This window comes from Babylonia areolata, chromosome 31 (genome assembly GCF_041734735.1).
Source record: "Babylonia areolata isolate BAREFJ2019XMU chromosome 31, ASM4173473v1, whole genome shotgun sequence".
Lineage (NCBI taxonomy): Eukaryota > Metazoa > Mollusca > Gastropoda > Neogastropoda > Buccinidae > Babylonia > Babylonia areolata.
The window spans coordinates 31,414,500-31,441,154 of NC_134906.1; the positions used below are offsets into that span (position 1 = coordinate 31,414,500).

Consider the following 26,655-nt stretch of genomic DNA (forward strand, 5'->3'; position numbering starts at 1 on the left):
CACAGTCAGATATACGGGCGTGCGAGCGAACACACACACACACACACACACACACACACACATATCAAATGTGTCCTCTAAATGTCTGTCTATAAGTAAAATTGGTGTGTGTGCGCGCACGCGCGTGTGTGTGTGTGTGTGTGTGTGTGTGTGTGTGCACGCGCGCGCGCACGCGTGTATATCAGTCTCACGACGGACGGGTGGGTGTTGGTTTGTTGTTGTTTCAATACAGTTTGTTTTATGTATTACAGATCGTTACGATTGCGAGGCGGTTTCTCTTTTCTTTTCATTATATTATTTCTTCCCTCTTTCGTTCGTATTTTGATTTTTATCTTCCTTCCTATCTTTCTTTCTTCCTTCCTTCCTGTCTGTCACAGCAGTGATGTAAGAGATACCAAAGGGCAACTAACCCCATGGCTTGTATTTGGCGACGGTTTTATTGACGTGCACACAAACCTTGGTTTTCTCCTACATGTATCTCAGTGACGTGCACACAGTCTGTTCAGTCTGTAATAGTTATGTACCGTACAGTTATACCTTTCACGTGGTGTACCGTGTTGAAGGCAGTCTGTATAGTCTGTAATAGTTATGTATCATCGGAGATTAGAAAAGATGCAGTTATACCTTTTATTTGTCACGGTGTAATAGTTATGTGTCTTTCTCTCCTCCCTCTCCCCTTCCTCTTCCCTTCCTCTCCTCTTCCTCTCCACCGTCCTCTCCCAGTCTCTCTCCCCTTCCTCCCTCCCCCCTCGCCCCTCATCTCCCCCTGTCCCCTCCCTCTCCCCTCCCCCCCTCCATCTCCCCTCCCCCCTCCCCCTCCCCTCCCCCTCTCCCTTCCCCCTCCCTGCCCTCCCCCCTCTTCCCTCCCCTCCTGTCCCCTCCCTCCACTCCCCCCTGTCCCATCCCCTCCCCCTCCCTCTGCCCTCCTGTCCCCCCTCTCCCCTCCCCCCTCCATCTCCCCTCCCTCTCTCCTCCTATCCCCCACCCTCTCCCCTCCCCCCTCCATCTCTCCTCCCCCTCCGTCTCACCCCCCCTCCCTCTCACCCCCCCTCCATCTCCCCTCCATCTTCCCTTCACCGTTGGAAAATATTCATTCATTCATTCATACCCCCACCCTCTCCCCTCCCCCGTCGATCTCCCCTCCCCCTCCCTCTCACCCCCCCCTCCATCTCCCCTTCCCTCCAGCCTCCAGTTGTCGTTCCTGGCGGGATGGGAAACAGCTGTTTCCGGTGGTGGTTCAGTGAAGGTGAACGGGGAGATGGTCCGGGTGTGGGGGTGAGGGTGCTGTGTGCACATGGCTGGTAGTAGGCATCCGTTCCACGTTGTCTGGTATTCTCTGTGTTCATGCCATGCGAGCAGTAAAATGTTAGGCATAAACATCAGTGTACACACCAACGGGGGCAGGGCTACACACCATGTGCACTGTCAGTCTTTCTTTAACTGAACGTCTTTTCACTTGAGTGATATCAGACGTGTGCCCTCTTTACCCTGTAGACCTTGGCCTGTCATCTGGCACCTGAAGCATGTCACACAGACAGACAGACAGATAGACAGACACATAGGCAAGCAGACAGGCAGGCAGACAGACAGTGTGGGTTGGGTACTCACCCACAGACAGGAACACTATCATGTGTTTGTGGAATCGCTCAGTTTGTTGTCACAGTTTCAAAATGTCCGCACAGTTAAGACATCAAGTCATCGTCAGTTTTCTCCACCTCTCAAGTCTGTCGCTGATCCTCACTGTCTCTCTTCCCCCTTTCTTTCTTTCTGTCGTTGATCCTCACTGTCTCTCTTCCCCCTTTCTTTCTTTCTGTCTGTCGCTGATCCTCACTGTCTCTCTTCCCCCTTTCTTTCTGTCTGTCGCTGATCCTCACTGTCTCTCTTCCCCCTTTCTTTCTGTCTGTCTGTCGCTGATCCTCACTGTCTCTCTTCCCCCTTTCTTTCTGTCTGTCTGTCGTGATCCTCACTGTCTCTCTTCCCCCTTTCTTTCTTTCTGTCTGTCGCTGATCCTCACTGTCTCTCTTCCCCCTTTCTTCTTTCTGTCTGTCGCTGATCCTCACTGTCTCTCTTCCCCCTTTCTTTCTTTCTGTCTGTCGCTGATCCTCACTGTCTCTCTTCCCCCTTTCTTTCTTTCTGTCTGTCGTGATCCTCACTGTCTCTCTTCCCCCTCTTTCTTTCTGTCGTTGATCCTCACTGTCTCTCTTCCCCCTTTCTGTCTGTCTGTCGTTGATCCTCACTGTCTCTCTTCCCTCTTTCTTTCTGTCGTTGATCCTCACTGTCTCTCTTCCCCCTTTCTTTCTGTCTGTCGCTGATCCTCACTGTCTCTCTTCCCCCTTTCTTTCTGTCTGTCGCTGATCCTCACTGTCTCTCTTCCCCCTTTCTTCTTTCTGTCTGTCGCTGATCCTCACTGTCTCTCTTCCCCCTTTCTTTCTGTCTGTCGTTGATCCTCACTGTCTCTCTTCCCCCCTTTCTTTCTGTCTGTCGTTGATCCTCACTGTCTCTCTTCCCCCTTTCTTTCTGTCTGTCGCTGATCCTCACTGTCTCTCTTCCCCCTTTCTTTCTGTCTGTCGCTGATCCTCACTGTCTCTCTTCCCCCTTTCTTTCTTTCTGTCTGTCGCTGATCCTCACTGTCTCTCTTCCCCCTTTCTTTCTTTCTGTCGTTGATCCTCACTGTCTCTCTTCCCCCTTTCTTTCTTTCTGTCTGTCGCTGATCCTCACTGTCTCTCTTCCCCCTTTCTTTCTGTCGTTGATCCTCACTGTCTCTCTTCCCCCTTTCTTTCTTTCTGTCTGTCGCTGATCCTCACTGTCTCTCTTCCCCCTTTCTTTCTTTCTGTCTGTCGTTGATCCTCACTGTCTCTCTTCCCCCTTTCTTTCTTTCTGTCGTTGATCCTCACTGTCTCTCTTCCCTCTTTCTTTCTTTCTGTCGTTGATCCTCACTGTCTCTCTTCCCCCTTTCTTTCTTTCTGTCTGTCGTTGATCCTCACTGTCTCTCTTCCCCCTTTCTTTCTGTCTGTCGCTGATCCTCACTGTCTCTCTTCCCCCTTTCTTTCTTTCTGTCGTTGATCCTCACTGTCTCTCTTCCCCCTTTCTTTCTTTCTGTCTGTCGCTGATCCTCACTGTCTCTCTTCCCCCTTTCTTTCTGTCTGTCTGTCGCTGATCCTCACTGTCTCTCTTCCCTCTTTCTTTCTTTCTGTCGTTGATCCTCACTGTCTCTCTTCCCCCTTTCTTTCTTTCTGTCTGTCACTGATCCTCACTGTCTCTCTTCCCCCTTTCTTTCTTTCTTTCTGTCGTTGATCCTCACTGTCTCTCTTCCCTCTTTCTTTCTGTCGTTGATCCTCACTGTCTCTCTTCCCCCTTTCTTTCTTTCTTTCTGTCGTTGATCCTCACTGTCTCTGTCCCCCCTTTCTTTCTTTCTGTCTGTCGTTGATCCTCACTGTCTCTCTTCCCCCTTTCTTTCTTTCTGTCTGTCTGTAGCTGATCCTCACTGTCTCTCTTCCCCCTTTCTTTCTGTCTGTCTGTCGCTGATCCTCACTGTCTCTCTTCCCCCTTTCTTTCTTTCTGTCTGTCGCTGATCCTCACTGTCTCTCTTCCCCCTTTCTTTCTTTCTGTCGCTGATCCTCACTGTCTCTCTTCCCCCTTTCTTTCTTTCTGTCTGTCGCTGATCCTCACTGTCTCTCTTCCCCCTTTCTTTCTTTCTGTCTGTCGCTGATCCTCACTGTCTCTCTTCCCCCTTTCTTTCTTTCTGTCGCTGATCCTCACTGTCTCTCTTCCCCCTTTCTTTCTTTCTGTCGTTGATCCTCACTGTCTCTCTTCCCCCTTTCTTTCTGTCTGTCTGTCGCTGATCCTCACTGTCTCTCTTCCCCCTTTCTTTCTGTCTGTCGTTGGTCCTCACTGTCTCTCTTCCCCCTTTCTTTCTTTCTGTCTGTCGCTGATCCTCACTGTCTCTCTTCCCCCTTTCTTTCTGTCTGTCTGTTGCTGATCCTCACTGTCTCTCTTCCCCCTTTCTTTCTTTCTGTCTGTCGTTGATCCTCACTGTCTCTCTTCCCCCTTTCTTTCTTTCTGTCTGTCGCTGATCCTCACTGTCTCTCTTCCCCCTTTCTTTCTGTCTGTCTGTCGCTGATCCTCACTGTCTCTCTTCCCCCTTTCTTTCTGTCTGTCTGTCGCTGATCCTCACTGTCTCTCTTCCCCCTTTCTTTCTGTCTGTCTGTCGCTGATCCTCACTGTCTCTCTTCCCCCTTTCTGTCTGTCTGTCGCTGATCCTCACTGTCTCTCTTCCCCCTTTCTGTCTTTCTGTCTGTCGCTGATCCTCACTGTCTCTCTCCCCCTTTCTTTCTGTCTGTCGTTGATCCTCACTGTCTCTCTTCCCCCTTTCTTTCTTTCTGTCGTTGATCCTCACTGTCTCTCTTCCCCCTTTCTTTCTTTCTGTCTGTCGCTGATCCTCACTGTCTCTCTTCCCCCTTTCTTTCTTTCTGTCGTTGATCCTCACTGTCTCTCTTCCCCCTTTCTTTCTTTCTGTCTGTTGCTGATCCTCACTGTCTCTCTTCCCCCTTTCTTTCTTTCTGTCTGTTGCTGATCCTCACTGTCTCTCTTCCCCCTTTCTTTCTTTCTTTCTATCGCTGATCATCACTGTCTCTCTTCCCCCTTTCTTTCTGTCTGTCTGTCGCTGATCCTCACTGTCTCTCTTCCCCCTTTCTTTCTTTCTGTCTGTCGCTGATCCTCACTGTCTCTCTCCCCCCTTTCTTTCTTTCTGTCTGTCGCTGATCCTCACTGTCTCTCTTCCCCCTTTCTTTCTTTCTGTCGTTGATCCTCACTGTCTCTCTTCCCCCTTTCTTTCTTTCTGTCGTTGATCCTCACTGTCTCTCTTCCCCCTTTCTGTCTGTCTGTCTGTCGCTGATCCTCACTGTCTCTCTCCCCCCTTTCTTCTTTCTGTCTGTCTGTCGCTGATCCTCACTGTCTCTCTTCCCCCTTTCTTTCTGTCTGTCTGTCGCTGATCCTCACTGTCTCTCTTCCCCCTTTCTTTCTTTCTGTCGTTGATCCTCACTGTCTCTCTTCCCCCTTTCTTTCTTTCTGTCGCTGATCCTCACTGTCTCTCTTCCCCCTTTCTTTCTTTCTGTCTGTTGCTGATCCTCACTGTCTCTCTTCCCCCTTTCTTTCTGTCTGTCTGTCGCTGATCCTCACTGTCTCTCTTCCCCCTTTCTTTCTGTCTGTCTGTCGCTGATCCTCACTGTCTCTCTTCCCCCTTTCTGTCTGTCTGTCGCTGATCCTCACTGTCTCTCTTCCCCCTTTCTTTCTTTCTGTCGTTGATCCTCACTGTCTCTCTTCCCCCTTTCTTTCTTCTTCTGTCGCTGATCCTCACTGTCTCTCTTCCCCCTTTCTTTCTTTCTTTCTGTCGCTGATCCTCACTGTCTCTCTTCCCTCTTTCTTTCTGTCGTTGTCTCCTGTCTCTCTTCCCCCTTTCTTTCTGTCTGTCGCTGATCCTCACTGTCTCTCTTCCCCCTTTCTTTCTTTCTGTCTGTCGCTGATCCTCACTGTCTCTCTTCCCCCTTTCTTTCTGTCTGTCTGTCGCTGATCCTCACTGTCTCTCTTCCCCCTTTCTTTCTTTCTGTCTGTCGCTGATCCTCACTGTCTCTCTTCCCCCTTTCTTTCTGTCTGTCGCTGATCCTCACTGTCTCTCTTCCCCCTTTCTTTCTGTCTGTCTGTCGCTGATCCTCACTGTCTCTCTTCCCCCTTTCTTTCTTTCTTTCTGTCGTTGATCCTCACTGTCTCTCTTCCCCCTTTCTTTCTTTCTGTCGCTGATCCTCACTGTCTCTCTTCCCCCTTTCTTTCTTTCTGTCGCTGATCCTCACTGTCTCTCTTCCCCCTTTCTTTCTTTCTGTCTGTCGCTGATCCTCACTGTCTCTCTTCCCCCTTTCTTTCTTTCTGTCTGTCGCTGATCCTCACTGTCTCTCTTCCCCCCTTTCTTTCTTTCTGTCTGTCGCTGATCCTCACTGTCTCTCTTCCCCCTTTCTTTCTTTCTGTCTGTCGCTGATCCTCACTGTCTCTCTCCCCCCTTTCTTTCTTTCTGTCGCTGATCCTCACTGTCTCTCTTCCCCCTTTCTTTCTGTCTGTCTGTCGCTGATCCTCACTGTCTCTCTTCCCCCTTTCTTTCTTTCTGTCTGTCGCTGATCCTCACTGTCTCTCTTCCCCCTTCTTTCTTTCTGTCTGTCGCTGATCCTCACTGTCTCTCTTCCCCCTTTCTTCTTCTGTCTGTCGCTGATCCTCACTGTCTCTCTTCCCCCTTTCTTTCTGTCTGTCGCTGATCCTCACTGTCTCTCTTCCCCCTTTCTTTCTTTCTGTCTGTCGCTGATCCTCACTGTCTCTCTTCCCCCTTTCTTTCTTTCTGTCTGTCGCTGATCCTCACTGTCTCTCTCCCCCTTTCTTTCTGTCTGTCGCTGATCCTCACTGTCTCTCTTCCCCCTTTCTTTCTTTCTGTCGCTGATCCTCACTGTCTCTCTTCCCCCTTTCTTTCTTTCTGTCTGTCGCTGATCCTCACTGTCTCTCTCCCCCTTTCTTTCTGTCTGTCGCTGATCCTCACTGTCTCTCTTCCCCCTTTCTTTCTTTCTGTCGTTGATCCTCACTGTCTCTCTTCCCCCTTTCTTTCTTTCTGTCTGTCGTTGATCCTCACTGTCTCTCTTCCCCCTTTCTTTCTTTCTGTCTGTCGTTGATCCTCACTGTCTCTCTCCCCCCTTTCTTTCTGTCTGTCGCTGATCCTCACTGTCTCTCTTCCCCCTTTCTTTCTTTCTGTCGCTGATCCTCACTGTCTCTCTTCCCCCCTTTCTTTCTGTCTGTCGTTGATCCTCACTGTCTCTCTTCCCCCTTTCTTTATCTTCTGTAAATCTATGTCCTTCTCTCTGTCTCAGTTTCTGCATGTCTGTTTGTCTCTCTGTGCGCATGTGTTGTGTGTGTGTGTGTGTGTGTGTGTGTGTGTGTGTGTGTGTGTGTGTGTGTGTGTGTACTTCTGCCTCCCTGTCTGTCTCTTCCCCTTTCTATAGATCTATAGATTTTTCGATTTCTTTATGCCGCCTCTTCCTCGACCCGGCCCTGGCTACCAACCCAAGTCACTTTGTCTCTCAGTTTGTCCCAGTGCTCTGTCCCCTCTCTCTCTTCCCTCTCTCTCTGTCTTCCCTCCCTCCCTCTCTCCCCTCTCTCTCCCCTCCCTCTCCCCTCTCTCCTCTCTTCGCTCTCTCTCTGTGTCCCCTCTCTCTGTCCTCTCTCTCTCCCCTCTCTCGCAGTGACGCCTCCTTGAGCTTCTGAAACTGAAACTGAATCTCCCACCCTCTCTCTCCTCTCTCTCTCTCCACCCTCTCTCCCTTCTCTCTCTCCACCCTCTCTCTGTCCCCTCTCTTCCTTCTCTCTGCCCCCCTCCCCTCTCTCTCCCCTCTCCCTCCCTCCCCTGTCCCCCTCTCTCCCCTCTCTCCCTCCCCTCTCTCCTTCCCCTCTCTCCCTCCCTCCCCTCCCCCTCTCTCCCCCTATCTCCCTCTCTCACCTGTCCCCTCTCTCCCTCCCCTCTGTCCCTCCCCCCTCTCTCCACCCTCTCCCTCTCTTTCTCCCGTCTCCCCTCTCTCGCTCTCCCCTTTCTATCTTTCCTCTCTCTGTCTCCTCCCTCCCCTCTCACTCTCCCCTCTCTCTCTCTCCCCTTTCTCTCTCTCCCCTCTATCCCTCTCCCCTCTCCCTCCCCTCTCTCCCTCTCCCCTCTCTCTCCCCCCCTCTCCCCTCTCCCTCCCCTCTCTCTCCCCTCTCTCCCTCCCCTCTCTCTCTCCCTCCCCTCTCTCTCTCTCTCCCCTCTCTCCCTCCTCTTTCTCCCCTCTCTCCCTCCCCCCTCTCTCTCTCCCCTTTCCCTCCCTCTCTCTTTCCCCTTTCCCTCCCTCTCTCTCTCCCCTTTCCCTCCCTCTCTCTTTCCCCTTTCCCTCCCTCTCTCTTTCCCCACTCAATCTCCCCTCTCACCCGTTGTCACCATCTTTTCTTCCACACCCTTTCTCTCTCCTCCACATCCCTCCCCTATCCCCCTCCTCTCTTTCCACACCCCTCTCTCTCCTCCACATCCCTCCCCTATCCTCCTCCTCTCTTTCCACACCCCCCTCTCTCTCCTCCACATCCCTCCCCTATCCCCCTCCTCTCTTTCCACACCCCCCTCTCTCTCCTCCACATCCCTCCCCTATCCCCCCTCCTCTCTTTCCACACCCTCTCTCTCTCCTCCACATCCCTCCCCTGTCCCCCTCCTCTCTTTCCACACCCTCTCTCTCTCCTCCACATCCCTCCCCTATCCCCCTCCTCTCTTTCCACCCCCCTCTCTCTCCTCCACATCCCTCCCCTATCCCCCTCCTCTTTCCACACCCCCCTCTCTCTCCTCCACATCCCTCCCCTATCCCCCTCCTCTCTTTCTACACCCCCCTCTCTCTCCTCCACATCCCTCCCCTATCCCCCTCCTCTCTTTCTACACCCCTCTCTCTCCTCCACATCCCTCCCCTATCCCCCTCCTCTTTCCACACCCCCCTCTCTCTCCTCCACATCCCTCCCCTATCCCCCTCCTCTTTCCACACCCTGCACCCTACCCGTTTCCATCTTTTTTCCCTGATGAAAAGTAAGAAGAAGATGGAGAGAGGAGAGAAGAGTGGAAAGTAATAGAGGAAAAGTACAAGGAGGAAGACAAGGAAAGTGAGCTGTGTTCCGCCCACCCACCGAGAGCCGCTCATTCCTTTTTGCCGGGGATCTTTTCTTTTCTTTTGCCCCCTTTTTTTCTCTCTCTCCCTTTCACTAGTTTTTAGAAGGAGCCTTTTCTTTGGAGTCCCGGTAATTGCCACTTTGACGCGGTGTGGAAAGCACGGAGCAGTACAGACCTGGAAAAGTCCACACTCACTGGTCACTGGGGAGATCTGTTCCCTGTCTGTTGTGGAAGAGAAAATTCTGGGATTGTCGGCGACGTGGACAGTACAGAGATTTGAACCCTCGGCCACCCACTGTTCACTTTGCACCATGCCCTTTGTTAGTGTTTGTGTGAGGGAGAGGGGAGGTCAGGCTTGGTGTGTGTGTCTGTCTTCCTGGATGCACAGAAGGAAAAAGTGGTTAGTGCAATCCCTTGGTGCTTGACTTAGCTGCTATACACACACACACACACACACACACACACACACACACACACACGCACACACAGAGTTTGATAGTTATTCTCATCCCTTTCCCATCCCCTCCCCTTTTTTCTCCTCCCTCTATTTTTCATGTCTAATATCACTTAATATGGATAGATATTAATATATATATATATATATATATATATATATATATATATATATATATATATATATATATATGTGTGTGTGTGTGTGTGTGTGTGTGTGTGTGTGTGTGTGTGAGAGAGAGAGAGAAATTGAACACACCACAGCACACCACACCACATCACTTACCACACGCACACGCGCGAGCATATGCACACGCACGCAGGTACGCACGTTGTTTTGGTAAAGAAAACACCATCACCGTCATGTTAATGTTCCACCAGTCCTATCACCGTGGGAACCGCGCCATTGTGTGTTTGGGGGGGACGTGTCTTCTTCTGTCTGTCACTCTCTGTCTCTTTGTCTCAGTCTCTGTCTCTGTTTGTCTGTGTCTCTGTGTGTCTGTCTGTCCCTCTCTTTCTCAGTCTCTGTGTGTGTGTGTGTGTGTGTGTGTGTGTGTGTGTCTCTGTCTGTCAGTCTCTATCTCTCATTCCAATCTCACCCTTTGCCCCCATCTTTCTCACACTATAAGCGCCCACACCCAGCACACTGACCGTTGAGGGGAACATCACCAGAACTCCCCAGCACACTGACCGTTGAGGGGAACATCACCAGAACTCCAGCACACTGACCGTTGAGGGGAACATCACCAGAACTCCCCAGCACACTGACCGTTGAGGGGAACATCACCAGAACTCCCCAGCACACTGACCGTTGAGGGGAACATCACCAGAACTCCAGCACACTGACCGTTGAGGGGAACATCACCAGAACTCCAGCACACTGACCCTTGAGGGGAACATCACCAGAACTCCAGCACACTGATCGTTGAGGGGAACATCACCAGAACTCCCCAACACACTGACCGTTGAGGGGAACATCACCAGAACTCCCCAGCACACTGACCGTTGAGGGGAACATCACCAGAACTCCCCAGCACACTGACCGTTAAAGGGAACATCACCAGAACTCCAGCACACTGACCGTTAGGGGGAACATCACCAGAACTCCAGCACACTGACCGTTGAGGGGAACATCACCAGAACTCCCCAACACACTGACCGTTGAGGGGAACATCACCAGAACTCCCCAGCACACTGACCGTTGAGGGGAACATCACCAGAACTCCCCAGCACACTGACCGTTGAGGGGAACATCACCAGAACTCCCCAGCACACTGACCGTTGAGGGGAACATCACCAGAACTCCCCAGCACACTGACCGTTAGGGGGAACATCACCAGAACTCCCCAGCACACTGACCGTTGAGGGGAACATCACCAGAACTCCCCAGCACACTGACCGTTGAGGGGAACATCACCAGAACTCCAGCACACTGACCGTTGAGGGGAACATCACCAGAACTGCCCAGCACACTGACCGTTGAGGGGAACATCACCAGAACTCCAGCACACTGACCGTTAGGGGAACATCACCAGAACTCCCCAGCACACTGACCGTTGAGGGGAACATCACCAGAACTCCAGCACACTGACCATTAGGGGGAACATCACCAGAACTCCCCAGCACACTGACCGTTAAGGGGAACATCACCAGAACTCCAGCACACTGACCGTTGAGGGGAACATCACCAGAACTCCAGCACACTGACCGTTGAGGGGAACATCACCAGAACTCCAGCACACTGACCGTTGAGGGGAACATCACCAGAACTCCCCAGCACACTGACCGTTAAAGGGAACATCACCAGAACTCCAGCACACTGACCGTTAGGGGGAACATCACCAGAACTCCCCAGCACACTGACCGTTGAGGGGAACATCACCAGAACTCCCCAGCACACTGACCGTTAAAGGGAACATCACCAGAACTCCCCAGCACACTGACCGTTAAGGGGAACATCACCAGAACTCCAGCACACTGACCGTTAGGGGGAACATCACCAGAACTCCAGCACACTGACCGTTAGGGGGAACATCACCAGAACTCCAGCACACTGACCGTTAAGGGGAACATCACCAGAACTCCCCAGCACACTGACCGTTAAGGGGAACATCACCAGAACTCCAGCACACTGACCGTTAGGGGAACATCACCAGAACTCCAGCACACTGACCGTTAGGGGGAACATCACCAGAACTCCAGCACACTGACCGTTAGGGGAACATCACCAGAACTCCAGCACACTGACCGTTGAGGGGAACATCACCAGAACTCCCCAGCACACTGACCGTTAGGGGGAACATCACCAGAACTCCCCAGCACACTGACCGTTGAGGGGAACATCACCAGAACTCCCCAGCACACTGACCGTTGAGGGGAACATCACCAGAACTCCAGCACACTGACCGTTGAGGGGAACATCACCAGAACTGCCCAGCACACTGACCGTTGAGGGGAACATCACCAGAACTCCAGCACACTGACCGTTAGGGGAACATCACCAGAACTCCCCAGCACACTGACCGTTGAGGGGAACATCACCAGAACTCCAGCACACTGACCATTAGGGGGAACATCACCAGAACTCCCCAGCACACTGACCGTTAAGGGGAACATCACCAGAACTCCAGCACACTGACCGTTGAGGGGAACATCACCAGAACTCCAGCACACTGACCGTTGAGGGGAACATCACCAGAACTCCAGCACACTGACCGTTGAGGGGAACATCACCAGAACTCCCCAGCACACTGACCGTTAAAGGGAACATCACCAGAACTCCAGCACACTGACCGTTAGGGGGAACATCACCAGAACTCCCCAGCACACTGACCGTTGAGGGGAACATCACCAGAACTCCCCAGCACACTGACCGTTAAAGGGAACATCACCAGAACTCCCCAGCACACTGACCGTTAAGGGGAACATCACCAGAACTCCAGCACACTGACCGTTAGGGGGAACATCACCAGAACTCCAGCACACTGACCGTTAGGGGGAACATCACCAGAACTCCAGCACACTGACCGTTAAGGGGAACATCACCAGAACTCCCCAGCACACTGACCGTTAAGGGGAACATCACCAGAACTCCAGCACACTGACCGTTAGGGGAACATCACCAGAACTCCAGCACACTGACCGTTAGGGGGAACATCACCAGAACTCCAGCACACTGACCGTTAGGGGAACATCACCAGAACTCCAGCACACTGACCGTTGAGGGGAACATCACCAGAACTCCCCAGCACACTGACCGTTGAGGGGAACATCACCAGAACTCCCCAGCACACTGACCGTTGAGGGGAACATCACCAGAACTCCCCAGCACACTGACCGTTGAGGGGAACATCACCAGAACTCCCCAGCACACTGACCGTTGAGGGGAACATCACCAGAACTCCCCAGCACACTGACCGTTGAGGGGAACATCACCAGAACTCCCCAGCACACTGACCGTTGAGGGGAACATCACCAGAACTCCCCAGCACACTGACCGTTGAGGGGAACATCACCAGAACTCCCCAGCACACTGACCGTTGAGGGGAACATCACCAGAACTCCCCAGCACACTGACCGTTAAGGGGAACATCACCAGAACTCCAGCACACTGACCGTTAAGGGGAACATCACCAGAACCCCAGCACACTGACCGTTAGGGGGAACATCACGAGAACTCCCCAGCACACTGACCGTTAAGGGGAACATCACCAGAACTCCCCAGCACACTGACCGTTAAGGGGAACATCACCAGAACTCCAGCACACTGACCGTTAGGGGAACATCACCAGAACTCCAGCACACTGACCGTTAGGGGGAACATCACCAGAACTCCAGCACACTGACCGTTAGGGGAACATCACCAGAACTCCAGCACACTGACCGTTAGGGGGAACATCACCAGAACTCCCCAGCACACTGACCGTTAAGGGGAACATCACCAGAACTCCCCGGCAGAATACCTTCAGTGGGATGACGAGAAAAGACAACATAGCCCGTGGTGAATATATACACACATATATATATATATATATATATATATATATATATATATATATATATATATATATATATATATATATCTGAGAGAATATCTGTGTGTCTCTCTCCGTCACCTACATAAACACAAACATCTCTCTTAGTGGTCTCCTATCCCCCCCAGTATCCCCCCACCCACCCAACCCCAGTCTCCCCCCACCCCAGTATCCCTCTCATCTCCCCCCAGTCTCCCCCCACCCAACCCCATTATCCCCCCACCCCACCCCAGTATCTCCCCCACCCCACCCCACCTCATTATCCCCCCACCCCACCCCAGTATCCATCTCATCTCACCCCAGTCTCCCCCCACCCAACCCCATTATCCCCCCACCCCACCCCAGTATCCCCCCACCCCACCCCAGTATCCCCCCACCCCATTATCCCCCCACCCCACCCCATTATCCCCCCACCCCACCCCATTATCACCCCCACCCCATTATCACCCCCACCCCAATATCCCCCCCACCCCACCCCATTATCCCCCCACCCCACCCCAGTATCCCCCCCACCCCAAGCCTCTCCCGTAGTCTGGGTTCAGACCGTGTGTCTCTCTCCGTCACCTACATAAACATCTCTCTTAGTGGTCTCCTATCCCCCCAGTATCCCCCCCCCACCCAACCCCAGTCTCCCAGTATCCCCCCACCCCAAGCCTCTCCCGTAGTCTGGGTTCAGACCGTTGGGGCACCGCTGCTGAACTGACCACCACCCCTCTCCACTCTTCACGGTTTTCTGATTTCCTCAGGGCGTCACCGAGCGTCAAGCCTGTCCACCCCCGGATGTTGTCTTCCCATCTCTCCTTCTGCCTCCTGATACGGTGCCTTGCAGGAACGTTTTGGCAAGACCAGATGATCGGGAGATGTGTCCATACCACCTAAGTTTGCGTTTCTTCACTATGGACAGAAGGTCTTCGTAGGGTCCCCCAAACCCCACCCCAGTATCCCCCCACCCCAGTATCCCCCTCATCTCACCCCAGTATCCCCCCACCCCACCCCAGTATCCCCCTCATCTCACCCCAGTATCCCCCCACCCCACCCCAGTATCCCCCCACCCCACCCCAGTATCCCCCCACCCCACCCCAGTATCCCCCTCATCTCACCCCAGTATCCCCCCCACCCCACCCCAGTATCCCCCACCCCACCCCAGTATCCCCCCTCCCAGTATCCCCCTCATCTCACCCCAGTATCCCCCCACCCCACCTCCAGTATCCCCCCACCCCACCCCAGTATCCCCCTCATTTCACCCCAGTATCCCCCACCCCACCCCAGTATCCCCCCACCCCAGTATCCCCCTCATCTCACCCCAGTATCCCCCCACCCCACCTCCAGTATCACCCCACCCCACCCCAGTATCCCCCTCATTTCGCCCCAGTATCCCCCCACCCCAGTATCCCCCCACCCCAGTATCCCCCTCATCTCACCCTAGTATCCCCCCACCCCACCTCCAGTATCCCCCCACCCCACCCCAGTATCCCCCTCATCTCACCCCAGTATCCCCCCACCCCACCCCAGTATCCCCCACCCCACCCCAGTATCCCCCTCATCTCACCCAAGTATCCCCCCACCCCACCCCAGTATCCCCCCACCCCACCCCAGTATCCCCCTCATCTCACCCAAGTATCCCCCCACCCCACCCCATTATCCCCCCACCCCAAGCCTCTCCCGTAGTCTGGGTTCAGACCGTTGGGGCACCGCTGCTGAACTGACCACCACCCCTCTCCACTCTTCACGGTTTTCTGATTTCCTCAGGGCGTCACCGAGCGTCAAGCCTGTCCACCCCCGGATGTTGTCTTCCCATCTCTCCTTCTGCCTCCTGATACGGTGCCTTGCAGGAACGTTTTGGCAAGACCAGATGATCGGGAGATGTGTCCATACCACCTAAGTTTGCGTTTCTTCACTATGGACAGAAGGTCTTCGTAGGGTCCCCCAAACCCCACCCCAGTATCCCCCCACCCCAGTATCCCCCTCATCTCACCCCAGTATCCCCCCACCCCACCCCAGTATCCCCCTCATCTCACCCCAGTATCCCCCCACCCCACCCCAGTATCCCCCACCCCACCCCAGTATCCCCCTCATCTCACCCCAGTATCCCCCCACCCCACCCCAGTATCCCCCCACCCCACCCCAGTATCCCCCTCATCTCACCCCAGTATCCCCCCACCCCACCCCAGTATCCCCCACCCCACCCCAGTATCCCCCCATCCCAGTATCCCCCTCATCTCACCCCAGTATCCCCCCACCCCACCTCCAGTATCACCCCACTCCACCCCAGTATCCCCCTCATTTCACCCCAGTATCCCCCCACCCCACCCCAGTATCCCCCACCCCACCCCAGTATCCCCCCATCCCAGTATCCCCCTCATCTCACCCCAGTATCCCCCCACCCCACCTCCAGTATCCCCCCACCCCACCCCAGTATCCCCCTCATTTCACCCCAGTATCCCCCACCCCACCCCAGTATCCCCCCACCCCAGTATCCCCCTCATCTCACCCCAGTATCCCCCCACCCCACCTCCAGTATCACCCCACCCCACCCCAGTATCCCCCTCATTTCACCCCAGTATCCCCCCACCCTACCCCAGTATCCCCCCACCCCACCCCAGTATCCCCCTCATTTCACCCCAGTATCCCCCCACCCCAGTATCCCCCCAACCCAGTATCCCCCTCATCTCACCCTAGTATCCCCCCACCCCACCTCCAGTATCCCCCCACCCCACCCCAGTATCCCCCTCATCTCACCCCAGTATCCCCCTACCCCACCCCAGTATCCCCCACCCCACCCCAGTATCCCCCTCATCTCACCCAAGTATCCCCCCACCCCACCCCAGTATCCCCCCACCCCACCCCCAGTAACCCTCCCAGCGCCGTGTTGCCTCAGCCTGGTGAGGAAGGGCCTGCCCTCAGTGTTCACCTGCAGATGTAAACAGATTAGTCCGCGTTGCGTCTGTGTCCCACTGAGGTATCTGTTTACATCCAGTTCATGTGTGTGCTGTGTCTTCATCATCCTCTTGGTTCTCTGCACCTCCTCACTTTCCCACTACACTGTAAAAACTGTCCTCACTAGTACAGAAAGTGGAACCAACCACTACAGTCTCTCTCTCTCTCTCTCTCTCTCTCACACACACACACACACACACACACACACACACACACACACACACACACACCACACACGCACACACACACACACAGAGGGAAGGGAAGAGGCACCCTGGGAAAGTAAAGAGGATGACTATCACGATGAAGGAAATGTCCAGTTACATACTGTTTCGTGTCTTCATTCAACGTTACATCCAGTTACATACTGTTTCGTGTCTTCATTCAACGTTACATCCAGTTACATACTGTTTCGTGTCTTCATTCAACGTTACATCCAGTCACATACTATTTTATGTCTTCAGTGACGTCACATCGGTTACATACTGCTTTATGTCCTAAGTGAGCGTTACATCCAGTTACATGCTGTTTCATGTCTTCATTCAGCGTTACATCCAGTTACATGCTGTTTCATGTCTTCATTCAGCGTTACATCCAGCCACAGGCAATCAGACAGACCTGCAGTGTGTAGTGGCAGGGAATCTTGATAACGGCTTGCCAACAACCCTCCACCCCACCCCACCCCCCCTTCCTCCCCAAAGCCAAACAGACTTATCGGAATATTGGCGTGCAGAGTTAACTGCGGAGGTATTTTGCAAAGAGTGTTTTTATATAGTTATCTGGCCCGGGCAAGTGGCGAGAAGGCTGTGGTGGGTCACGTGGTTGTTTTTAGGTCAGGGGAGGTGGGGGGGATGGTGGTGGAGGGGGGCACAGTATGGGAAGGAAGGGAGAGAACTGGAGAGAGAGAGAGGTGGGGAGGGGGTGGGGGGGGATGGTGGTGGAGGGGGGCACAGTATGGGAAGGAAGGGAGAGAACTGGAGAGAGAGAGAGAGGTGGGGAGGGGGGGGGGTCGAGGGGGAGGAAGAAGGAATAACACGATAGCGGAACTTCCGTGCCATGAACGATGTTTCCAAAACTGCAAATTGGAGACAGAGAGGAGGAAGAGAAGTAAGTAAGAATGAGACAGAGAGAGAGAGAGAGAGAGAGAGAGAGAGAGAGAGTGGGGGAGCGTGGGGTGGATGGAAGGAGAGGAGCAACGTCATGACGATGGCAGTGAGAAACATTTCGCGCTATCCACATTGGCACGTCACAGTGCCACGTCTGACACAGTATCACGCCCTGACACATTGGCACGTCACAATGGCATGTCCTGACACATTGGCACGTCAGAATGGCATGTCCTGACTCAGTGGCACGTCACAATGGCATGTCCTGACACAGTGGCACGTCACAATGGCATGTCCTGACTCAGTGGCACGTCACAATGGCATGTCCTGACACAGTGGCACGTCACAATGGCATGTCTGACTCAATGGCACATCGTGACACAGTGACACGTCTGACACAGTGACACGTCTGACACAATGGCAAGTCTCGTGTTCTCGGCACAGCCCGATGCTTGGCGCTGAATCATCACAGACCTTTAGACCGCTTGTCCCTCTTCCCTCTCCCCCCTCCCCAACAACCTTCATCATGGTCGTTTCGTGGTGGTGTGGTGGTAGTGTTGCGGTAGCGGTGTGGTAGTGATGCCGGTAAAATTGTCCTTTTCGATTTTCAAAACTTGCCTGTGACGGGAATGATGCGTGAGTCAAGTAATGTTTCATCACAGTCACGGAATACAGCCTACGTCATGTTTCATCACAGTCACGGAATACAGCCTACGTCATGTTTCATCACAGTCACGGAATACAGCCTACGTCATGTTTCATCACAATCACGGAATACAGCCTACGTCATGTTTCATCACAATCACGGAATACAGCCTACGTCATGTTTCATCACAATCACGGAATACAGCCTGCGTCATGTTTCATCACAATCACGGAATACAGCCTGCGTCATGTTTCATCACAATCACGGAATACAGCCTGCGTCATGTTTCATCACAATCACGGAATACAGCCTGCGTCATGTTTCATCACAATCACGGAATACAGCCTACGTCATGTTTCATCACAATCACGGAATACAGCCTGCGTCATGTTTCATCACAATCACGGAATACAGCCTGTGTCATGTTTCATCACAATCACGGAATACAGCCTACGTCATGTTTCATCACAATCACGGAATACAGCCTGCGTCATGTTTCATCACAATCACGGAATACAGCCTACGTCATGTTTCATCACAATCACGGAATACAGCCTACGTCATGTTTCATCACAATCACGGAATACAGCCTGCGTCATGTTTCATCACAATCACGGAATACAGCCTACGTCATGTTTCATCACAATCACGGAATACAGCCTGCGTCATGTTTCATCACAATCACGGAATACAGCCTACGTCATGTTTCATCACAATCACGGAATACAGCCTGCGTCATGTTTCATCACAATCACGGAATACAGCCTGCGTCATGTTTCATCACAATCACGGAATACAGCCTGCGTCATGTTTCATCACAATCACGGAATACAGCTTGCGTCCCTCCACCGTCTACCTCCCTGTCCGCCCCACACACACCCCTCCCTACTCCCCTACACACACACACACACCCCTCCCTACTCCCCTACACACACACACACACCCCTCCCTACTCCTCTACATCCACACACACCCCTCCCTACTCCCCTACACACACACACACACCCCTCCCTACTCCCCTACACACACACACACACCCCTCCCTACTCCCCTACACACACACACACACCCCTCCCTACTCCCCTACACACACACACACACCCCTCCCTACTCCCCTACACACACACACACCCCTCCCTACTCCCCTACACACACACACACCCCTCCCTCCTCCCCTACACACACACACACACCCCTCCCTACTCCCCTACACACACACACACACCCCTCCCTACTCCCTTACACACACACACACACACCTCCCTACTCCTCTACATCCACACACACACACCCCTCCCTACTCCCCTACACACACACCCCTCCCTACTCCCCTACACACACACACCCCTCCCTACTCCCCTACACACACACACACCCCTCCCTACTCCCCTACACACACACACACACCCCTCCCTACTCCCCTACACACACACACACCCCTCCCTACTCCCCTACACACACACACACCCCTCCCTACTCCCCTACACACACACACACACACACCTCCCTACTCCCCTACATCCACACCCCTCCCTACTCCCCTACACACACACACACCCCTCCCTACTCCCCTACACACACACCCACACCACTCCCTACTCCCCTACACACACACACCCCTCCCTACTCCCCTACACACACACCCCTCCCCACTCCCCTACACACCCATACACCCCCTCCCTACTCCTCTACATCCACACACACCTGCCTACTCCCCTACACACACACCCACACCCCTCCCTACTCCCCTACACACACCCCTCCGTACTCCCCTACACACACCCCTCCGTACTCCCCTACACACACACCCCTCCCTACTCCCCTACACACACACACCCCTCCCTACTCCCCTACATCCACACCCCTCCCTACTCCCCTACACACACCCCTCCGTACTCCCCTACACACACACCCCTCCCTACTCCCCTACATCCACACCCCTCCCTACTCCCCTACACACACCCCTCCGTACTCCCCTACACACACACCCCTCCCTACTCCCCTACACACACACACCCCTCCCTACTCCCCTACACACCCCTCCCTACTCCCCTACATCCACACCCCTCCCTACTCCCCTACACACCCCTCCCTACTCCCCTACACACACACACCCCTCCCTACTCCCCTACATCCACACCCCTCCCTACTCCCCTACATCCACACCCCTCCCTACTCCCCTACACACCCCTCCCTACTCCCCTACACACACACACCCCTCCCTACTCCCCTACATCCACACCCCTCCCTACTCCCCTACACACACACCCCTCCCTACTCCCCTACACCTACACACCCCTCCCTACTCCCCTACACTCCCCTACACACCCCTCCCTACTCCCCTACACACACACCCACACCCCTCCCTACTCCCCTACACACCCCTCCCTACTCCCCTACACACACACCCACACCCCTCCCTACTCCCCTACACACCCCTCCCTACTCCCCTACACCTACACACCCCTCCCTACTCCCCTACACACACACCCCTCCCTACTCCCCTACACTCCCCTACACACCCCTCCCTACTCCCCTACACACACACCCACACCCCTCCCTACTCCCCTACACACCCCTCCCTACTCCCCTACGCACACACCTCTCTACTCCCTTACACCCACACACACCTCTCTACTCCCCTACTCCTCTACACCCACCTCCCTACTTCCCTACACCCACACACCCCTCCCTACTCCCCTACAACCACACACACCTCTCTACTCTCCTACACACCCCTCCCTACTCCCCTACACACCCCTCCCTACTCCCCTACACCTACACACCCCTCCCTACTCCCCTACACACACACCCCTCCCTACTCCCCTACACACCCCTCCCTACTCCCCTACGCACACACCTCTCTACTCCCTTACACCCACACACACCTCTCTACTCCCCTACTCCTCTACACCCACCTCCCTACTTCCCTACACCCACACACCCCTCCCTACTCCCCTACACCCACACCCCTCCCTACTCCCCTACACCCACACACACCTCTCTACTCCCCTACACCCACACACACACTTCCCTACTCCCCTACACACACACCCCTCCCTATTCCCCTACACACACCCCTCCCTATTCCCCTACACACACACCCCTCCCTATTCCCCTACACACACACCCCTCCCTATTCCCCTACACACACCCCTCCCTATTCCCCAACACACACACCCCTCCCTATTCCCCTACATACACCCCTCCCTATTCCCCTACACACACACCCCTCCCTATTCCCCTACACACACACCCCTCCCTATTCCCCTACACACACACCCCTCCCTATTCCCCTACACACACACCCCTCCCTATTCCCCTACATACACCCCTCCCTATTCCCCTACACACACCCCTCCCTATTCCCCTACATACACCCCTCCCTATTCCCCTACACACCCCTCCCTATTCCCCAACACACACACACCCCTCCCTATTCCCCTACACACACCCCTCCCTATTCCCTTACACACACCCCTCCCTATTTCCCTACACACACCCCCCTCCCTATTCCCCTACACACACCCCTCCCTATTCCCCTACACACACCCCTCCCTATTCCCCAACACACACACCCCTCCCTATTCCCCTACACACACCCCTCCCTATTCCCCTACACACACACCCCTCCCTATTCCCCAACACACACCCCTCCCTATTCCCCTACACACACACCCCTCCCTATTCCCCTACACCCCCCCTCCCTATTCCCCTACACACCACTCCCTATTCCCCTACACACACACCCCTCCCTACTCCCCTACACACACACCCCTCCCTATTCCCCAACACACACACCCCTCCCTATTCCCCTACAATCACATCCCTCCCTACACACACACACACACACACACACACACACACACACACACACTCGTCCACTCTCCAGGCACAATCAGGTGGTTCATTGACATTGTTGAAACACTCTTTTGGTTAATGCCGTTGACTGCCGCTAGGGACACGCCAGACATTGTTCAGTGACACTGTGGGTACGCTCTTTTCGTTAATGCCGTTGACTGCCGCTAGGGACATGCCTGGCATTGTTCAGTGACACTGTGGGCACGCTCTTTTCGTTAATGCCGTTGACTGCCGCTAGGGACACGACTGGCATTGTTCAGTGACACTGTGGGCACGCTCTTTTTGTTAATGCCGTTGACTGCCGCTAGGGACACGCCTGGCATTGTTCAGTGACACTGTGGGCACGCTCTTTTTGTTAATGCCGTTGACTGCCGCTAGGGACACGCCTGGCATTGTTCAGTGACACTGTGGGCACGCTCTTTTCGTTAATGCCGTTGACTGCCGCTAGGGACACGCCTGGCATTGTTCAGTGACACTTTGGGCACGCTCTTTTTGTTAATGCCGTTGACTGCCGCTAGGGACACGCCTGGCATGGGACAGCAGGAGAGAGAGCAGAGGTAGGAAGCTCCAGAAGTGAGGGTGTTGTAACCTGGCCAGGTGGCAGATTTCGTTCTGGGCCTCGCCAAACAAATGGGGTCAACTTAGGTAACGAGGCTGCTGGTTCTCCCACCCCTCCCACCACCCCACCCCACCGCCCTCACATTCTTTTAACTTCTGGGCTTCCCTCTCACTGGCAGCATGTAACCAGGGTGGCTGAGGGTGGAGTAACCAATGAACAGATGAATGTGACATCTGTATACAGATGAATGAAGTGACATCAGTATGCAGGTGAATGGAGTGACATCAGTGTGCAGGGTGAATGAAGTGACATCAGTGTGCAGGTGAATGGAGTGACATCAGCATACAGGTGAATGGAGTGACATCAGTACATAGGCGAATGGAGTGTATTCAGTATGCAGATGAATGAGGTGACATCTGTATACAGGTGAATGGAGTTACATCAGTATGCAGGTGAATGGAGTGACATCAGTGTGCAGGGTGAATGAAGTGACATCAGCATACAGATCAATGGAGTGACATCAGTATATAGGTGAATGGAGTGTATTCAGCATACAGGTGAATGGAGTGACATCGGCATACAAGTGAATGGAGTGACATCAGTGCACAGGTGAATAGAGTGACGTCAGTATACATGAGACATCCGTATACAGATGAATGACGTGACATCAGCATACAGGTGAATGGAGTGACATCAGTATACAGGTGAATCAAGTGACATCAGTGCACAGGTGAATAGTGTGACGTCAGTATACAGGAGACATCAGTATACACATGAATGACGTGACATCAGTATGCAGGTGAATGAAGTGACCAGTATACAGGTGATTGAAGTGACACCAGTATACAGGTGATTTTAGTGACATTAGTAGACAGGTGAATGAAGTGACATCAGTATACAGGTGAATGGAAGTGACATCAGTATACAGGTGAATGAAGTGAGAAGTATACAGGTGAATGAAGTGACATCAGTATGCAGGTGACATCAATATACAGGTGAATGAAGTGACATTAGTATACAGGTGACATCAGTACACAGGTGAATGAAGTGATATCAGTATGCAGGTGAATTAAGTGACATCAGTATACAGGTGAATGAAATGAAATTAGTATACAGGTGAATGAAGTGACATCAGTACACATGTGACATCAGAAAACAGGTGAATGGAATTGACATTTCTCCTCCAAGAGGACAGTTCCAGAAAGGGGAGTGGAGAGACATGAAACACTAGAAAACAATGACACCTCCCGAATAAAAGAGACAAGAAAACGCCAAGAAGAAAAAAAAAGGAAAAAAAGAAGAAGAAAATGACACCTCCCCAATAAAAGAGACAAGAAAACGCCAAGAAGAAAAAAGAAGGAAAAAAAAAGAAGAAGAAAATAACACCTCTCCAATAAAAGAGACAAGAAAACGCCAAGAAGAAAAAAAAAAGGAAAAAAAAGAAGAAAAAAATGACACCTCCCCAATAAAAGAGACAAGAAAACGCCAAGAAGAAAAAAGAAGGAAAAAAAAGAAGAAGAAAATGACACCTCTCCAATAAAAGAGACAAGAAAAATATAAAAATTGACACTTCCCCAAATGATGGAGACCGGAAACGTAAAAATTGACACCTCCCCAAATGATGGAGACCGGAAACGTTGTAAGAATTACACCTCCCCAAATGTTGTGACGCTGGCGATGAGTACACAATCCCATCCCCACCCCCATCCTCACCCTCACCACCGTTCCTCTCTGAACACAGCCGTGGTAAATGTCATGGTAAATGCCATGGTACAGTTTGAATGAACCCGTTCAGCAGAGGATTTGAATCACTGGTCATTACCGCTTCTGAAAGAGAAGTAATGGCGCTGTGAAATGTAGACCTCGTGGATTGTTTCTGTCTCATTTGTTCTTCTGTCTCTGGGCTGGTTCACGAGTTGTCGGTTGCTTAAGAAATTACTGTGTGAAGACTTAGTGAGTGACTGTTAATGAGGATGGAGATCACTGTATTTTGTGCATCGTGTTGGTGGTTGAAGAAAGGAATATCCTTAGTCTCAGTGAGTGACTTTTAGCAAAAGTATGGCGAATTTTGTGCAAAACTGGCAGCAGTATTGTCCAGTTGTACAGGAGAATAACATTCAGTTGACCATGGCAGAAAACTTCTCAACGCAAAGTTTGTTCAGGAGAATAACATTCAGTTGACCGTGGCAGAAAACTTCTCAACGCAAAGTTTGTTCAGGAGAATAACATTCGGTTGACCATGGGAGAAAACTTCTCAACGCAAAGTTTGTTCAGGAGAATAACATACGGTTGACCATGGGAGAAAACTTCTCAACGCAAAGTTTGTTCAGGAGAATAACATTCGGTTGACCATGGGAGAAAACTTCTCAACGCTAACGAGGATGAACTGATGAAGGAACTGTTGATTGGAAGAAAGTGAAGGACCTCTGTCAGTGGAGTGTGACGTGTTGTGGTGACGGCCTGTGGGGTGTGACGTGTTGTGGTGACGGCCTGTGGGGTGTGACGTGTTGTGGTGACGGCCTGTGGGGTGTGACATGTTGTGGTGACGGCCTGTGGGGTGTGACATGTTGTGGTGACGGCCTGTGGAGTGTGACGTGTTGTGGTGACGGCCTGTGGGGTGTGACGTGTTGTGGTGACGGCCTGTGTGGTGTGACGTGTTGTGGTGACGGCCTGTGGGGTGTGACATGTTGTGGTGACGGCCTGTGGGGTGTGACATGTTGTGGTGACGGCCTGTGGAGTGTGACGTGTTGTGGTGACGGCCTGTGGGGTGTGACGTGTTGTGGTGACGGCCTGTGGGGTGTGACGTGTTGTGGTGACGGCCTGTGTGGTGTGACGTGTTGTGGTGACAGCCTGTGGAGTGTGACGTGTTGTGGTGACGGCCTATGGAGTGTGACGTGTTGTGGTGACGGCCTGTGGGGTGTGACGTGTTCTGGTGACGGCCTGTGGGGTGTGACGTGTTCTGGTGACGGCCTGTGTTGTGGTGACGGCCTGTGGAGTGTGACGTGTGGTGGTGACGGCCTGTGGAGTGTGACGTGTGGTGGTGACGGCCTGTGGAGTGTGACGTGTTATGGTGACGGCCTGTGGAGTGTGACGTGTTGTGGTGACGGCCTGTGGAGTGTGACGTGTGATACAGAACCTCCCACCCCTTCTCCCGTCCTGTACTAAGCCGGAGGGACCTAACATGGACACACATGAAATCACTTGCAGAAGTCTTTTGAGGTGACTCTGTGTGTGTTCGTTCGTTCTTTTGCTTAACGTCTATCCACATTTGTGATTTTAGACGAAAATCCATCATCTCCCCCACCCCACCCATGCCTCAAATCATCACAACTTTCCCTGTTCCTCTCTCTCCACAATTAGCATAAAAAAGAATATAGACGAAAAAAACAACAACAACAAAAAACTAACTTTTCAACTAGTAGAATTACAGCAAAGAGCCATTGGGACTCCAAATTAAACTCTGAACTATTTGAAGCACATGTTGATTATCATAAGACATTTCCAATGGAAGCAGTTAGAACTGCAGATTTTGTAAATGACGCGGGTAACTATGGTTTTAACTGTTCACATTTATGGATGATATGCACGGGGGTAATTTCATTGCCGCAAATAACAAGTCACATTAGAAGTATCGTTTATTTTTATGGCATCCAGTCGTAGTCTTTATATTAGGCTGGTGAGCCTTCTGCTACTGTGATGTCCTTTTTTTAATTTTTTAATTTATTTTTTTAAAGAAAACTTACGATCAATTTTGCGTGAGCTATTATCAGTATTTTCTCTGTCAGGGTCAGACTCCAGTTTTAGTTTATTGACATGGTTCCAGCAAGTTTTCTCCAGTAGAGAATAACCTTGTACTGAATAAGGAATATGAATTTCTATAGCATTGTAAATATTCATTGCGCCTTTTTTTGCACAGCGATCCACCCGCTCATTTTTCACAATGCTTTCGTGAGTGACACTGTGACCCTTCGTGAGAAGGGCTCCAACAAAATTTGATCTTTGTAACACGGATGGTCAAAACATGAATTGTATGACGGATTTCTGTTACGAGTTCTCCTCTTGTATTCAAATTAAAAAATGTTAATGCTTGTAACACAGATTTAGAATGTAACACAGATTTAGAACCGACACAGACAACACTTAGGGGCTGTGCCGGGCGGGTGTATTCCCGGGGACCGCTAGGTAGCCAGTGCTACAGGAACTGAGGAGAAAAAAGAGAGAGAGAGATTTTGACCCAAGGTTATGAACCTCTCTTCTCCTCCACCCCTCTCCTGCCCTCCACCCCTCTCTTCTCCTCCACCCCTCTCCTCCACCTCTCTCTTCTCCTCCACCCCTCTCCTCCACCCCTCTCCTGTCCT

General features: G+C 52.6%; 1 protein-coding gene across 5 annotated transcripts in view; it reads left to right on the forward strand.

Annotated features, from left to right (window-relative positions):
* The window catches only part of LOC143276324 (breast cancer anti-estrogen resistance protein 3-like), a 93,900-nt gene that overhangs the window by 47,024 nt on the left and 20,221 nt on the right, over window positions 1-26,655 (forward strand). The window contains exon 1 of one of the 5 annotated variants that reach the window (XM_076580840.1): window positions 13,026-13,154. The exons of the other annotated variants lie outside the window; for them this stretch is intronic. The gene's annotated coding sequence lies outside the window, so the exon portion shown is untranslated. Of the gene's footprint in view, window positions 1-13,025; window positions 13,155-26,655 lie in introns of those variants that run through there. 5 annotated transcript variants of the gene reach the window in all.